The sequence below is a fragment of the Sphaeramia orbicularis genome, chromosome 24 (assembly GCF_902148855.1).
Source record: "Sphaeramia orbicularis chromosome 24, fSphaOr1.1, whole genome shotgun sequence".
NCBI classification, from domain to species: Eukaryota; Metazoa; Chordata; class Actinopteri; order Kurtiformes; family Apogonidae; genus Sphaeramia; species Sphaeramia orbicularis.
The window spans coordinates 19,915,281-19,933,834 of record NC_043979.1 but is presented as its reverse complement, the minus strand read 5'-3'; the positions used below and the strand labels follow the sequence as shown (position 1 = coordinate 19,933,834).

General features: G+C 34.2%; 1 protein-coding gene across 2 annotated transcripts in view; it reads left to right on the top strand.

The window, feature by feature from the left end:
- Positions 1 to 18,554, top strand: part of syndig1l (synapse differentiation inducing 1-like) — a 128,900-nt gene that overhangs the window by 95,733 nt on the left and 14,613 nt on the right. The window lies entirely within an intron of this gene.

The window sequence follows — 18,554 nt, the reverse complement described above, 5'->3', positions numbered from 1 at the left end:
ACTTTTTAAAGATTTTTCCAGAGTCAAATTAGAAAATACGACGGCATATTAGGGCCACGTAAGAAAAAAAACCCGCTTGTCACCACGAGAATAAAGTCGTTATTTAATGAGAATAAAGTCATTATTTAACGAGAATAAAGTTGTTAATTAATGAGAATAAAGTCGTTGATTAACGAGAATAAAGTCATTATTTAACGAGAATAAATTTGTACTTTTATGAGATTAAACTCGTAATATTTTGAAAATTCGACAGTTTCCGGTTTTACAGTGAAGTCAATAAGCGAAGCAGCAGCTTTCCCTTCTGTTGGACTGAAAAACTCACAGTAGAATCCCCACAGTTTGTTCAGAAACACCAAACCCTCTGTTTAGTTCTCTGGTGTTTCCACTGATAACCCTACAGATGAACACTTCATCAGTTTCTCCTCCACAAAAGAGGCAATTTACTACAAATCAGTTCAGTTCTTCCAACAAACCCAAATGTGTCCAAACTGTCTTCAAAGTCCTTAAACTAATGTGTTGATGGAGGACAGACTAATGAAAGCAGAACTTCACAAAATGTTCCAAGTTCTACATCAAAGATGAGGTACAACTTCTCATTATATTATGACTTTATTCTCGAAATATAACGACTTTATTCTCATTAAATAATGACTTTATTCTCGTTAAATAACGATTTTATTCTTGTTAAATAATGACTTTATTCTTGTTAAATAACAACTTTATTCTCATTAAATAATGACTTTATTCTCGTTAAATAATGACTTTATTCTTGTTAAATAACAACTTTATTCTCATTAAATAATGACTTTATTCTCGTTAAATAATGACTTTATTCTTGTTAAATAACAACTTTATTCTCATTAAATAATGACTTTATTCTCGTTAAATAATGACTTTATTCTCGTTAATTAATGAGTTTCTTAAAACTACAACTTTATTCTTGTTAAATAATGACTTTATTCTTGTTAAATAACAACTTTATTCTCATTAAATAATGACTTTATTCTCGTTAAATAATGACTTTATTCTCGTTAATTAATGAGTTTCTTAAAACTACAACTTTATTCTTGTTAAATAATGACTTTATTCTCGTTAAATAACTACTTTATTCTCGTAGTGACCAGCATTTTTTTTTTTTTTCTTATGTGGCCCTAATACGCCGTCGTAAGGAAAACAATTGTGTTACACTCCAATTTGTGCATATGTATTGTTGTTTTGTGTAATAAATACACAATTTAAGCATAAAATATAGTTGTATAAGTCTATGGATTACTTGCAGGAGATTGATTTCAGCATTTGAGAAAGAGGAGGAAAAAAAAAGAGAGATATAGTCATCTCACCACAGCATTCCTTTTAAATAGCAGTAATAGTATAATAGCCTTGTGTTATTCAGTTACTGCTGTATTTGATGAGCTCTGACAAGTGGGTGTTCATGGAAACTTATGATTAACTTTTAGTTCTGTTCACAATGGGGCGTTAAGTTAAATAGTAGGTGATGTAGAGATGTCTTACACAGTTATATTTAAAACACACAGGTTTCATAGTACATTTGATCTGGCTCCAGCCATGGTTTGTATAACTCAGATGTGTTTTACATCTGTTTTACATGTCACAATCATTTGTGAGTGTGAATTTTCGGTCTTGAAAAATAAGGGAATGTGAAGAGATATTTTGTAAAAGTAAAAAATATCCATAGGAGTGTGGGTATATGAATAATGGGTAAGAAAATGGAATTTAATAGAAGCTTCTTTACATATTGTTTGCATCGTTGTCTTCTTTATTAGCGATTTCTTCAAACATCTTCTCTGACAAAAAAAAACTACTGGTTGGGTTCATTTAAGAATTTTTGTGTCGTTTCCTATATCTACAAAGTCTATTCACAGTTTTGAGAAATTTAGATTTTTACATTTTTTGGTGAATTTTTCAAATATTACGAATTTGCGTTTACTTATAACGGACAATATTTCAATGGTTTCTAAGTAAATGGTTACAGATATCAATATAGTTACTATTGAGGACTGATAAGAAGTCATATATGGACTTTCATTTGGGTCCATGACCTTTGACCTTGAGGGGTCAAACTCAAGGTCACCACTGTTTAAATTTTCACAATCTTCTTTTCTTTAACTACTGGTCAGATTATTATTTTTTAACCCTTTCATGCATGAATTATGAGAACCTTTATCAAGATTTTTTTTTTCCTGAGTGTTTTTATTCCTCTTTAGGCATGGAAAAAAAAAAACAATGTGATTGAATTTTTTTTTTTAAATCAACCTGTTTTTCATGGAGTTACAAAAATGTCCACTCAGCTACACCATTTATTCTTGAAGCAAAGAAACATGTATTTAAAACCCAATATCATAAAGTGATATGAAAACAGTGAAATGAAACCATGTTTAATGCAGCTAATCTGATGTTTTCTCACATTTTAACATATTCTAATACTAGTTATTACTCACTTCATGGAGATAATATGCAAAAAATAAATATTAACAATTGATTTCAACTCAAGAACCAATCAAGAACAGCAAAGTTACAATAATGGTATGAATTGCAGTTTATGAGATGATGCATAAGTGTCCACTGTGTTGGTTGATATGGAACTAAAACAACAAAACCCATGAATATACAAGAGTAAAGCTGTAGAGTAACTGTCCACTGTAGTGACCACTATGCATGAAAGGGTTAAATGTAGCTTGAGCTTCCTTTGGACAATGTCTTCAAAGTTTGTTCACAGTTTTGAGAAATTTAGATTTTTGCTTTTTTTTTTTTTTTTTTTTTTTTTTTTTTTTTTGAAATTTTGCAAATTTGCCTTTACTTGTAAGGGGCCATATTTTGATGATTTATTACAAGGAAATGGTCAGACATATCAATAAATACTATTGAGCGCTGATAGGAAGTCATATATGGACTTCCATTTAATTAGTTGAGTTCTGCTCTGGTGAAAGTACCGCCCACTTCTATTGGGAGATTGATCTCCTGCATCCAGACCACAGGACTCTAACAGAACCTGACAACCTCACAAATTCAATTTGTTATTGATTCTTGATAGAACATGCTGATGAGCTACAGAGCCACTGGTCCTATTTTTATATTAATTACAAAGATTACTGTGTTACAGTAGGGCTGGGCAATATGGGAAAAAATCATATCACAATAATTTTTTTTTTTTCATATCGGATAGTAATTGAAACCTTAAAACATGCCATTTAAGAAACAATGATGGAATTTTCATTTTTTAAAAATTACTTCCTGTAGATGGCGTCCTCCTGTACGAATGCATTCTTGAAATCTGCTGTTGAGATTCCTCATTGACCGCTGCAACATCTCAGCTGGGATACTGTGAATTTCATCCTGAATTCTCTGTTTTAACTCATCCAGAGTTCTTGGTCGAGTCGTGTACACTTTACTCTTGAGATAGCCCCACAAGAAAAAAAATCCCAAACGGACAAATCTGGCGATCTAGGGGGCCAGGGAACGTTACCGAATCTTGAGATCACACGGTTACCGAACAATTCTCGCACAGCCGCCAATGGTTACTAAAATGGGGGTGTGTTTACTTGCTCAAGGTCACTGTCTCGCAGTGTTGCCACTTGCTCATGCCTGCCAATACGCACTTCAAAAATTTCCGTTTTTTTTGGGTCAGCCTGTAATTTAAAAAAAATGAAAATTCCATTGTTTCTTAAATGGCATGTTTTAAGGTTTCAATTACTATGAATAAAATATTTTTCTTCCATCACTCTTGGTTTTATTGGATTGTTAAAAAGTTCCCGTTTTTTTGTGTCACCCTGTATAATTTAATCCTAATCTAAAATTCAATGAAAAGATGAAGCCTCACACAGACATAAACATGCTTCATAAGTGTTGACTTCTTTCCCTCACCTGGAAGCTGTCAGAAAATAATTACAGACATGTACAGAAAAACTCCTGCTTGTTTACAAATACTAATCAGTGTTTAATACAGGAATTGTAGAAACACAGATTGCTGTTTGCAGAAAAACCTGTCAATGAATTACAAAGCAACACTGTTCATTTTGTGGCTTCTGTCGATATGTTGTTATGTGGCAAACTGCATTGCACATAATACTTGTCTAATGGATGTCAACCAGACTTGTTTTCATCTATTTAGCTCTGTGGGAAACATCTCATAATGATACGCAGTCAGAGGAATAATTAATGTACCATCGACAGGGAAAAACACACTTAAACACATTAAAAGCAAAAAAAGGATATGATTAAAACGCCATGTAACACACATCTACTTTTCATAGAAGTGCAGTAAAAAAAAAAGCTTCTTTTTTACTAAATCGCTGTGCGTTTGACTATAAATTCTTATCAAAAGCTCACGCATTTAGCTGTCTTATCTGCAGGCATGAGGAGTCCGAAGCAGATGAAGGCAGTCACTGAATTATCTTGTCAGAAGCTAATTTGATTCTTCCTGGGTAATTATGGGGAAGTGATGGCTGTGTTTAGGGATGGATGGCTTCTCTGCCAATCTCCCTCCTTTAGAAGGTGCAGTCCAGAAGAGCTGTCAGGAAAAGATATGGTGGGAGTCTGGGATTGCTTCATTTTTATAGCTCAATAACCCACTTCACTGGGCTTCATTTCATTCAATCTTTCAGGAAGTCCCAAACTAAATGAATTAATTCTGCACGATGAAAGAGTTAGCACGAAGATATTGTACTTTTTTTTTTTTTTTTTTGCAGAGCTAAGGCTGGAGTTTGATTATCTGTGTGCACTTCCTGGCCTCTGTAGTGAGAAAGATGCACGAGCATGATGCATTATGGGATTTGACAGTGCAGCAGAAGAAGCCAAGAAGAAAAGTTGAGATATGATAGCACATCAGCGTCCCCGCTTACTTAGAGGACATTTACAAACAAACTGTTTAGCCGCTGTAATGGAGTCTGTAGACGGCAGATCAATAGTGTTTTTGTCCCAGTAGAAGGTCAGGCCTCGCCAAACAGAAAAAGAACTGGAGTGATCGTCAACAAATACACACATAAACTCCTGTGCTTTCATACGCTGCATCTGTAATTCTGTGTAACATATTCATGGTAAATAGCGCGGCGCTGTTTGAAGAATTCAATGTTAACTGCCCACACACGCAACCAATAATGACTCGAACGGCGTGAATATCTGGGGAAAATTAGCTTTGAGCATTTTGATTGGGAAGTGGAATTGAGATTCAATTATTGCCGCTAATAGACTGAAGCGTTCTGTTTGGAGATGCTGATAAATATTTCTCTCAGCGCTGAGACATCTGCGCCGCAAAGTGCAGAGTTGAGAAGGCACGATTCCTTTTATGATTATGCAAATGAGACTCCCCTGAAGTTATTTTACAGAATGCAAAAAGTCATCAAAATGGATGAAAATGAATAAGGCTAATTACTGGAAACAGTTTATGTATGTGCTGTATATGCACGAGGGATGCAAATGGGCTTTATGTGTTGTTTATTTAAAAAAAAAAAAAAAAAAAAACCTTTTAAGGATACTAAATTGACATCCATAAACCTGTGAGAGTATGAGTCTCTTATCTTTTTTGCCTGTGACACCACATTTCAATCACTTTTGTCAAGGTTGAGATAAGGACTTAAACGGTTCTGCTCTCAAGGGGATTCGAGATATAGTCTTCACGTCGACGTACACGGCATTATTCTGTATCAGCTGTGGCATACAAAGACACAACCAATCATATATTCTAAGCGGCATTAGTATATTAAATCACTCCAAATCCTGTTTCTCAGAGAGGCTTTGATTTAATTATTTTTGCAATGTGGAGGAAAAGATTGATAAATACAGTATGGCGTATTTATTTCATTTTCGCTGCAGAAATGTCAGAGCGATCAGGTGCCTCTGAACCTCCTTTGAGTGACGGAGAATAAAACCATCCACTGTCCGTTATGACTCACTTTTTTTAGGAGTGTCTATTCCTTACAGACCTTGCTTGAGGCATAAAACATTCTCTAAAGGAGACTGTGTTTTGTCATGTTTTGAAAGAAAAGTCAAAGCTAATTTCCCATAAGGCCTCGGTAACGGTGCCTTTGTTTCAATAATTACTGTATTGACAATGAAGCTAATGGCCCAGCTTTAAACATACGTCCTTTGTGGAGATTCTCTGACCTTTCGATGCGTTTTTCTCTCTCACTGTGACTCATAAGTCTGTTTTTATTCGAGACAATTCACACCATTACATCTCTGACAATTATGAAACACTCTAACACTCACTCACACTTGCTATATATATATATATATATATATACATATATTTCATATCCAGACTGAACTACTTTGGCTACAGATGTGAAAAAGCTCTACATGCAAAGATATAAAATAGCTTTGGAAATAATTATTAGACCTGTAATTTTCTGTAGAAGCTCAAATGTGACCTTTTGATTTTCTGTTCTTGAATATTAATTGTTTCTACATTGCTTTTCACCACCAGATTTTCCTATTTGTTACTGAGGAAATTGGATTTTTTGGTTATTAATTTAAATATATTTTATTCTGTAATGAGGTTTGTAAAAATTCAATTCGTCTTTTGCTAGTTTTGCTTAATATTTTTAGACAAGAACACATTGATGACATTACTGTGGTGGGAAACTGAGTAAAAAGGATGTCAAACCCTGAGCTCAGTTTTGTTGCCGTATTAAAGCTCGATACTAATACTGAGTCACAAAAAGAATTCAAGGAGTTTAGTGCTTTTTAAGTGTGTGGGTAAACAACCATATGACAGTAGATCCACAGTTAGCAACAGGTGGCAGGATACAAAACTAGGACTGACTAAAATAAGAGAACTGTGAATACTATGGTAACATGCTGAGAAACAACAGATGTATGATCCAAAGGTCGGGTGATGGGTCGTCGTACCCAGATGCAGAAGCTGTACAGAAACACAGAAGGCTCAAAGCAATTACAAGTACAAGTGATTTTTTTAACTACATTGTAACAGTGGTGTTATTTCGAACACAAATACAACATTTTGCGACCGGTGCACCTGCTTTTAGACATTTTTTAATTTTTATTTTATGGCAACGCCTACTGCCACAGTACTGAAATATTATTTTAATTTGGATGGTTGAATTCTTGGGTCTAATCACATGTTAGTCAGGATTATTTTGTGTCACTGGTTAGTGTTAAAGTTCTTTGAATAGGTCACATCTTGGTCACATACTAACCGACAGATTTATGATCACAGGACTTTACCTTAGGCACACTTTTAAATACACATGCCCACAGACAATCGTAAACAACAAGAGATAAGAGGTAATATGGGGTTTTTACATAGAGTTGAGGTATCACATCTATATTTTGTTTGTGATCAGATCAAGTCAACAATAAATTTATAAAAATGAGACCTAAAAGAATCGGGACTTATTCTTGGAGCTGCCAACAAAAGAACACGCTAACAGTACTATGGCACAAAATATCGGTTTGTCTATAACCACGGAGCCAATCAAATGTTAGCATTTGTACTTGAGCCAATCATAGATACTGTTACATGAACTCATTATCCTCTTGTTGCCACAGTACTATATATGGCGTATACTTCAGTGCATTCTTTTGTGCATTTTGCTACCACAGTACTGTGGCAATTGATGAAAGAAATTACTGTTGTGGAAATGTTCAACTGATAACCCACACACAAAGAGGAGGAGAGAAAGTTAGAGTTAAAATAAATAAATGCATTTATTGAGAAGTCAATCACAGAGAAACTCTGTAAGTGAAGTCTGATTAAACAGGAGAAAAACTAAAGGTTATATAGAACCAAATGCAACCCCCTCAAACCATGATGTCATCCCTTACATACATCGTACCACTCCATACTACTCCTTCTCTGCTCCGTGAAGAGGTCATGATGACCTCTTCACTCTAACCTTGCTTGGATCCTATCTGGAGTGCAGGCGCCATCCTCTATCTACACATTCAGACATTTAGGTGTTTGGGTTTTAACTCAAGGCAAGAAAGAACTCCATTCCTGGGTGGGGGGTGTTATAGAGTGGTAAACATCACACATAACAATGACTCAGCATGTACTAACAGTATGAAATATAAAAAGTAAATTTTCCACCACATGACAAATTAGTGATAGTATGTAGTATAGAATAGGAATTATTGTTCTAAATACTCTATATGTTGTTTTATGGTGTTCTTTGCTCTGTGCAGTCAGTGAGGCTGGAGAAAGTGGGCGGAGCTACATGTTAGTTGCAGCAGTGTGCTGTGTGACTTCAGTTCTGTGTCCGTTCAGTGTATTGAGCGCTGTGGTCTTAATTCTTCACTGTGAACGTTGTCCCAGTGGCTGATTTATATCAACTAGCGGCATTGTACCTGTGGTGCCATTGTATGATAGCATGAGAGGCTAAATCTCCCAGTATACCTCACAACATTTGAATATGGACATAAAGTTGTGCCTTGTAGATAGTCAGGTAATGTTTCTATTTATTTGGTGGCGATCGGGCCTGTGAAGGCTGAGGAAAACCCGTACAAACGCCCTCCTGTTCTGCAACACTGATCGGACACCGTGCCAGACACTGGATGGACACACAACGTGCATTATAGTAGGATGATAGACTTACCTACTGGCGCCCGTGCCCCCCCCCCCTCACCAATTTGAAAATCTTCCGAAAAAAACACTACTTTGAAGGGGTCGAGAACCCAAGTCTTCTGCATTGCAGTTCGATACATTACCAAGTGAGCTAAATGTCTGCTGGCTTTAAGTGTGACCTATTTGCTATCTGATTGCCTTGGTACTTTTTCGGGATGTGACAAGTTACCAGTCTAGACATGATATAACAGGGGCGCTGATTGGCTCTGTGGCAATAGACAAACCGATATTTCATGCCACAGTACTGTGTCAATAGTCACTTTGTTATTTTCTACATGCGACTGTTGTGAATGGTTTAATATTGTTTGTTTGCCCTGGTTTTGTGCTGCCTCTTGGCCAGGTTGTCATTGTACAGGGTGACACAAAAAAACGGGAACTTTTTAACAATCCAATAAAAACAAGAGTGATGGAAGAAAAATATTTTATTCATAGTAACTGAAACCTTAAAACGTGCCATTTAAGAAACAATGATGGAATTTTCATTTTTTAAAAATTAAATCGGGAATTTTTGAACGCCGTGGGCTCCGTAAGACAGACTCACGTACAACATCAATGTTCTGTGGAGTACGAGTACTTCTTGGTCGTCCTGTTGGTTTCTTCTTTAGGGCAGATCCAGTCTCTTCAAAGTTATTAATCCAATATTTTATCGCATGTTTTGATGGAACAACACCATGACGTCCTAAGTTGTAAAAACGTCGGAACTCCCTCTGCGCAGCTGTCAAACTATCACCGTTTTTATAAAACATTTTTATGGCTAACGCATGCTGTTGCCTGTTCCACTGACCCATGGTTACTAACATGGGGGTGTGTTTACTTGCTCAAGGTCACTGTCTCGCAATGCTGCCGCTTGCTCATGTCTGCCAATACGCACTTCAAAAATTCCCTTTTTTTTGGGTCACCCTGTATATCAGAAGTGTTTCTCAATTGACTCAGCTGGTTAAATAAAGTTTAAATAAATAAATAAATTTATAACAATTTGCTCAACCCATTATAGGGCACTTTCAACCTTAAGTGTGTTATTGAAGGACATAACAAGACTTTATTACTTTTGTGAAATTTTTCAAAATGTTTTATTATGTAGAAAATCAAGGTAAATGAAGTTGCCATATTTGGTTCCTTGCCCATAAGTGGCAAAAAAAAAAAAAAAAAAATTCTAAGAAGTTTATACAGGGTGACACAAAAAAACGGGAACTTTTTAACAATCCAATAAAACCAAGAGTGATGGAAGAAAAATATTTTATTCATAGTAACTGAAACCTTAAAACATGCCATTTAAGAAACAATGATGGAATTTTCATTTTTTAAAAATTACTTCCTGTAGATGGCGTCCTCCTGTACGAATGCATTCTTGAAATCTGCTGTTGAGATTCCTCATTGACCGCTGCAACATCTCAGCTGGGATACTGTGAATTTCATCCTGAATTCTCTGTTTTAACTCATCCAGAGTTCTTGGTCCAGTCGTGTACACTTTACTCTTGAGATAGCTCCACAAGAAAAAATCACAAACGGACAAATCTGGTGATCTAGGGGGCCGGGGAACGTTACCGAATCTTGAGATCACACGGTTACCGAACAATTCTCGCACAGCCGCCAATGGTTACTAACGTGGGGGTGTGTTTACTTGCTCAAGGTCACTGTCTCGCAGTGCTGCCACTTGCTCATGTCTGCCAATACGCACTTCAAAAATTCCCGGTTTTTTTGGGTCAGCCTGTAATTTTAAAAAAATGAAAATTCCATCATTGTTTCTTAAATGGCATGTTTTAAGGTTTCAATTACTATGAATAAAATATTTTTCTTCCATCACTCTTGGTTTTATTGGATTGTTAAAAAGTTCCCATTTTTTTGTGTCACCCTGTATCAAAAATTCAAGGAAAACACATGTAAGGTGAAAGGAACATGTATTTTAGAACATACCAACAACATAAGTGTTGATCCAGACCCCTGTCCACATCCACATTCTCCCTTTGAACATCATTCCTTACATTAGTACCATTACTTCATGGTACCTAACAAAGCAGGTACACTCACTGTTCATGCAGGGGTGGACCTTACAGACCCTGTAGACCACATTGGACCTGAGATTGTTGCCTCACTGTCCTCGCTGTAACTGTTGCTGTCACTGTCTTGTAATGTATGTGGAAATGACCAAAAATAGTCATTTGGGTTAGGGAAACTACAAACAAATAACATGAATTTGAGTCACTCATTTAGTGACAGCTGTGACTTTGGACTGTGCTTTTGATTCAAGATGCTGTCATTCTTACAAACTTCTAATACCCTCATCCTACTATTAATACATAACATATGAGAATAACTGAATTAATTAATGAAGTTACCATATTTGGTTGCTTGCCTGTAAGTGGCAAAAAAAAAAAAAATACAAGAAGTAAATTTCAAAAATACAAGAAAAACATATGTAATATGAAAGGAACATGTATTTTTGAACATTAGAACATCACTTTTAGAGCATTACAACAACATAAGTGTTGATCCAGACCCCTGTCCACATCCACATTCTCCCTTTGAACATCATTCCTTACATTAGTACCATTACTTCATGGTACCTAACAAAGCAGGTCCACTCACTGGTCATGTAGAGGTGGACCTTACAGACCCTGTAGACCACATTGGACCTGAGATTGTTGCCTCACTGTCCTCACTGGAACTGTTGCTGTCACTGTCCACTGTCTTGTAATGTATATAGAAATGACCAAAAATAGTCACTTGCCCAATAAAGGGTTAAAACATATCCATTAACTTCTGGTTGCCATCTCTCTGGCAATTGATATCTAGGACATAAATCAAAACGTTCTATTTTTCATTAATTATTGTTCCAGTTTCTGTTTCTTTTTTCTGATAACTTTGTAAATCAGTTATTTGATGAAGTATAAAGGACTGATAGAACAGACAGCTCTCTCATCTACTGTTTTCCTTTTCATACGCAGCAGGACACAAATCCTAATCTTGCAACACTTGCATGCACTAACCTAATATGGTGAAAAAGAAAACGCCGTAATCAAGAGCTTGTATCTCTTTCTGCAGCGAACACAACAAACCACTTGAAATGAGTAAGCGGTGATTATTCAGTAGCACTTTCTCTGACCAGTGCAGATGGAAAGATATTAATTAACCAGTATCTCTCTTTTCTACATTTGTTTTGCTGGGCTGTATTGTGCAGACGTTCTCCATCTATGCCAGATCTGTCTTATAATACAAATGGATGAGAGATAAAGATGCTGCTGTAACTGATTGTATAATGAGATTTATTCTTGTCTGTATCAAAGGTTCACACTGAGCTGGGAAAAAGGCACTTAAATGAATTTTCTGGTCTCATTGGACACTTTAAGTGACTTAGCAGACAGAGGCCATGTATCAGAAGGCTGCACCAGTAACTTTTCCATACTGATTGAAAGGAAGAACAAAATCTATATAAGGGCGAAGTCATCTGGTCAAAAAAAATTAATTAATTACAATAATCTACACCAACCAAACTTATGTTTTTGGGTAGGTTGTTACGAATATTTTCAGGAAAATATATTTTGAAATGAGAAAAAAAATGTGGAAAAAGAGTTTTATGAGTGTGAATGTTTGGAAAGTTACAAAGTTTTCTGCCGTCATTCTGGATTAATTTTATTAACTCATAAATAAACTACATTTATTTCAAATATATTGATATTTGACTATTTTGTTATTTATGTCATATTCTAAACACAGTGTTTAAAATTAATAAATGCATATGTCTATGCAAAATACATTTGAATATAATAATATTTTTTATATGTTGTAAAAAAAAAAAATGTATATGATATTGATAATTGAAATCAAAAATGTTTAATTTGATATTTACTTTTGTTGTCCATCCGTGATTTGTCAAAACTTTTGCTATTTAGGTATGGTAAAATATTTTTTTCCTCTAACCAATTATTAGGTTGTAAAATACAGGGTTTAAGGTATACACTGAATACATTTTAGGATGAAAATGTCACAGGAACTTCACTTTTGAGAACTTTTGTAATTCTTACAAAAAATAGACGTTAATTTTTTGTCCATCCGTGATGCAGTAGTGTTTGATATTTCTCATTTAAAAGTATTTCAAACTAAATTTTGCCCTCTGAGTATGTTTAAGATGGCATTTAGACCTTTCCAATTATGTGTAATATTTGTCTTAAACTTGTCTGGTTCAAAAGTTATCTCCATCTGTGACGCCCTTGACCTCGCCCATAAATACCAAAGCGCTAGCACATAGAATAGAATAGAATAGAATAGAATGCTCTTTATTGTCATTATACATTGTACAATGAAATTGGGGGAGCTTCTTCATATCAGTGCAACAAATATTAAAAGAGACAAAGTAGAAATAGTGCAATCGAAAAAATATGATAAGATAAAAGTGCAAAATGCTCTATATACAAATGTACAATAAGGCATCTGAGGTAGAGGTATTAAGAAATGTAAAGAATATAAGGGTATGAGAATGAGGAGTGAGGAGTTATTGCATGTTGACAAAGAATAAATAATTAAAAAAAGTTTTAAGAAAAACAGTAGCAGCAGTGGTGTGTATAAATATACAAATATGTTGGAATATAAGAGTACGAAGTTATTGCACATGTGGAAGAAATATGAAATATGAAAATACAAGGTATATGATCATGGATGTGAGAATTGTGAAAAGTTATTGCACAGTAAACAGTTATTGCACAGTAAAGTGTATATTTCACACAGGTATGTGGTAGATAACGTAAATCAAATATAATATAGATAAAATAACTGACTTCTTTGGGCCGGACCGCTCACAGCTGTCTATCTACTGAGGGTCGGGTCTGATGTGGTTTAATATGACGACTGGCTGACTGTGATTCTTCAAGTCGAGTATTGGCTTTTGCCTGTGCAGTAAAACCCAGCAGAGACCCTGAACATAATATGAACTCTATGTCTGGCTGCATTGCCTCGGTATGAGCTTCATCTTATAGCTGGGTAATATCTTCCAATATCTCCCCTCCCCCCTAAAAAATTAAAAAAAAAAAAAAAAAAAAAAAATCAGGCGCAAATTCACTATGAGTCCATTAGGATAAGCTTATGTTGTGTCACATCAGTTGTTTTAGTTCAAAAATTGCATCAAAAACGTCTCAGTTTTGGATGTGAATGTTTACCAGACCTGTGTCTTCATGTACAAATATGTTCACTTAACTCATATCCTTCCTAAGGTTTTCCAGAACTTTTTTATGTTGTCTTCTGTTATTCACAATTATCCTACACGATACTCAAGCAAATTTTATCTTCCATACTGCTGAACTTCTGTCAGTCAGTATTCTCTAAAATACTGTGGACCACATTTTTGGAATAATCTATGACCTGAACTTCCATCAACATCTTCTTTATCATTATTTAACCCTTTCATGCACGAATTATGAGAACCTTCATCAAAATTTTTTCCTGAGTGTTTTTATTCCTCTTTAGGCATGAAAAAAACTATGCGATTGAAAATTTTCTTCTGAAAAATAAATTTAAAAAATAAATGAAATAAAAAAATATTTTAAAAATTTTAAAAATACATAAAACATAAAAAACAATAATGAAAAAAAAAAAAATCTTATGAACCTATTTTTCATGGAGTTGCAAAAATGACCACCCAGCTGGACACCACACGTTTAATTTTTGACGCACAGAAACATGTATTTACTGGAAAATTGTGTGAAAACTATGGGGAGGGCTTGTGATTCTGGGGGTTTATGCTCAGGAGAGATCTACATAATGTTACCAATTCATGTCAGAAAAGATATGTAGTGTCTTAAAACTTTAATAAAGATATGTGTTAAAAAAAAAAAAAAAAGAACCACAAAATCAATGAATATACGAGAGAACAGCCGTAGAATAGCTGTCCACTGTAGTGACCACTGTGCATGAAAGGGTTAAAAAGTACAACGGCTTATTAGGGCCACATAAGAAAATGAAAAGGCTTGTCACTACTAGAATAAAGTCATTATATTTCGAGAATAAAGTCATTATTTAATAAGAATAAAGTCATAGTTTTAAGAACCTCATTATTTAACAAGAATAAAGTCGTTATATTAATAGAATAAAGTCATTATTTAACGAGAATAAAGTCGTAGTTTTAAGAAACTCATTATTTAACAAGAATAAAGTCGTTATATTAATAGAATAAAGTCATTATTTAACGAGAATAAAGTCGTAGTTTTAAGAAACTCATTATTTAACAAGAATAAAGTCATTATATTAATAGAATAAAGTAATTATTTAACGAGAATAAAGTCGTAGTTTTAAGAAACTCATTATTTAACGAGAATAAAGTCATATTTCGAGAATAAAGTCATTATTTAACGAGAATAAAGTCATAGTTTTAAGAAACTCATTATTTAACGAGAATAAAGTCGTTATATTTCTAGGATGAAGTCATTATTTAACAAGAATAAAGTCACAATATAATGAGAATAAAGCTGTACTCACTCATTGAATAATGTAGAACTTGGAACATTTTGTGAAGTTCTACTTTCATTTTTCTACTTTGGTTATGCAATCAAATACTAACTCCTGTGTGTGTCATGTGACTAAAACAGACAGAAAAGAAAACATGGAATGCCTAAAAGCACTGTTTATGTCAGTACAATGCCATATGTGATGTAAAGAACTGAAGTGAATTTGGTTATTATCAAGAAAACATGGAAAATGTCTAGATATCAGCTCTGAAATTAAACTCTTATGAGCTATTTATGTTGTTATCATTATATTTGTCCAAATAAATGTACCTTTAGTTGTACCAGGCATTAAAATGAACAACAAATTGAAGAAAACAATGAGTGGTCTATTAATTTTTTCCACGACTGTATATCAGCTTGTATTATGTATATTTACACTATATGGACAAAAGTATTGGGACATGTTAAATTCAGGTGCTTCTTCTCTAACAGGGGTCGGGGATACAAAACAATAACAAATCTCACAATATAGATTTATATTGGGACAAATAACATTGCATTAGTTTAATTTAGTTTAAACTATAATTGTAAAAATATTTGCTTCCAAAATGCCTTTTACTTAGTTTCTCTCAACATTGATTTTTTTTTTTTTTTTTTATCACCCATGATTATGATTTTAAATGTTCTATCTCTAAATTTCTAAAAATATTTTTCATGCTCTGACTGTAAATAATCATTCTCTATCACAATTAATCATCTACGTTCTTCACATCTCACTTTGGAAGAAAAATCTGCCATTGAACTTTTAGGAAATATTTATGTTTACAGTCACGGAAAAAATTATTAGACCATCAAAAGTCATCAAAACTAATGGTTATGCAATCAAATACTAATTCCTGTGTGTATCATGTGCCTAAAACAGACAGAAAAGAAAACATGGAATGCCTAAAAGCACTGTTTTTGTCAGTACAATGCCAAATGTGATGTAAAGAACTGAAGTGAATTTGGTTATTATCAAGAAAACATGGAAAATGGATAGATATGAGCTCTGAAATTAAACTCTTATGAGCTATTTATGTTGTTATCATTATATTTGTCCAAACAAGTGTACCTATAGTTGTACCAGGCATTAAAATGAATAAGAAACTGAAGAAAACAAGGGGTGGTCTAATATTTATTTCGGCAACTGTATAAATTACTGCAGTAATGGAGGCCTCCAATTGACGGATCTGACCTTTTTTCTCCTTCTATGTAAGTCTGAAGGACATATATATGTAACTGAACATCAGTTCAGTGAACAGACCTTTTACTCCTGTTGCCTTCAACATAGATCTTAATTCAGTTATTACTTAAAGGTGGGGTCTGAGATGTTTTTCTGGAGCATTTTTTTTTTTTATTATTTTCCTTAAAATCCCCTTCACACCGCGATTGCAACTAATTAATTAAATGTTCTAACACAAAAATGTTAAAAATCAGTCACCTGTGGAACGGGCAGGACTGAAAAAACACCATCCAATCATTTTGAGCGCCCACTCGAAATGATTGAACGGTTGATATGAACCCTCGGGAACAAGCATTGCGCATGCCACCACTCTGGAGGCGTGGCTTCAGAAGGACGTCTGAAGAAAGGGGTTTGGACTTTTGAATTGAGTGTTTTCAAAATGTAGCTTACTCGAACCGTTTTTCCAATATCTCAGACCCCACCTTTTAATTCGTTGGGTAAAGCCAGCTTTGTTTGGCAGCAGAACCGTTCACTGGCTTTATTCACAGCTATGTTATGATTTTTAAATGCTTAAAATATTTCCCAGTCATTCTGCTGCATCTAATGAGCTAATGTGGTGGAACTCATCACTAACACTCGTGCCAGTGGACTTTCTGAATGCAAAATATGAACAAATAAAACAGCTTTATATTGAACAGCCAAATCTGATTACCTTGAAATCACCATTCTCAGTCTGATGCAGCTTTAGTTTATTCCAGGAGTGTTTTTTCTACTTGCATTCCCATATTTCTGACATAATTCGGTGTTTAACCCTTTCATGCACAGTGGTCACTACAGTGGACAGCTATTCTACAGCTGTTCTCTTGTATATTCATGGATTTTGTGGTTCTTTTCTTTTGTTTTTTTGTTGCTGTTTTTTTTTACACATATCTTTATTAACCCTTTCATGCATGAATTATGAGAACCTTCATCAAATTTTTTTCCCGAGTGTTTTTATTCCTCTTTAGGCATGAAAAAAACAATGCGATTGAAAATTTTCTTCAAAAAATAAATCTAAAAAATAAATGAAATAAAAAATATTGAAAGATTTTTTAAAAATACATAAAAAAAACAATAATGGAAAAAAAAAAAAAATCGTATGAACCTATTTTTCATGAAGTTGCAAAAATGACCACTCAGCTGGACACCACACGTTTAATTTTTGACGCACAGAAACATGTATTTACTGATAAATTGTGTGAAAACTATGGGGAGGGCTTTATGTATTTTTAAATTTTTTAAAATATTTTTTATTTCATTTATTTTTTCAATTTGTTTTTCAGAAGAAAATTTTCAATCGCATTGTTTTTTTCATGCCTAAAGAGGAATACAAACACTCAGGAAACAATTTTGATGAAGGTTCTCATTATTCGTGCATGAAAGGGTTAATAAAGTTCAGTTTCTATGCTCCATATATCTGGAACAAACTACCAGAAAATATCAGGTCTGCTGAGAGTCTGAGTTCTTTTAAGTCAAGGTTAAAGACTCACCTGTTCACTGCTGCCTTTGACTAAAAGGCTTTTGACTTTTTAAACTTTATATTCTCTTTGAAACTCTGCACTGCAACTCTTACTTTAATATGTGTGTTTTTATTTTTATTTTATTCTATTTTTTTTATTTTTTTTATTTTATGTGTTGTTTTATTACTCGCTGTTTTTAATCACCTTTTACATGTTTCTTTTATAATGTTTTAAATGTGTTTCTTTTTGTTTCTTTTATTTCAATGTCCTGTATGAAGCACCTTGAATTGCCTTGTTGCTGAAATGTGCTATACAAATAAACTTGCCTTGCCTTGCCTAAAGATATGTGTAAAAAAAAAAAAAAAAAAAAAAAGAACCACAAAATCCATGAATATACAAGAGAACAGCTGTAGAATAGCTGTCCTCTGTAGTGACCACTGTGTATGAAAGGGTGTCCAGGTGAGTGGACATTTTGGTAACTCCATGAAAAATAGGATCATAAAAAAATCAGTTGCATAGTTTTTTTTTTGTTTGTTTGTTTGTTTTTTGCTTTTTTCACACCTAAATGTCTAGAATAAAATCTTGATGAAGGTTCTCATAATTCATGCATGAAAGGGTTAATTTACCGTCTGGCTCTGACTGGTTGTAGTTCTGTCCAACTGCAGTAGGATCTTGGTCTCAGTCTGTTGATAATTCCTATTTCCAGGCCATCAAGACATAATATCACACGACTGAGATGTATTGATTTCTGTCTTCACCAGTGGGTCAGGTGTCAAGTGTCAAAAGGTTAACCTCCT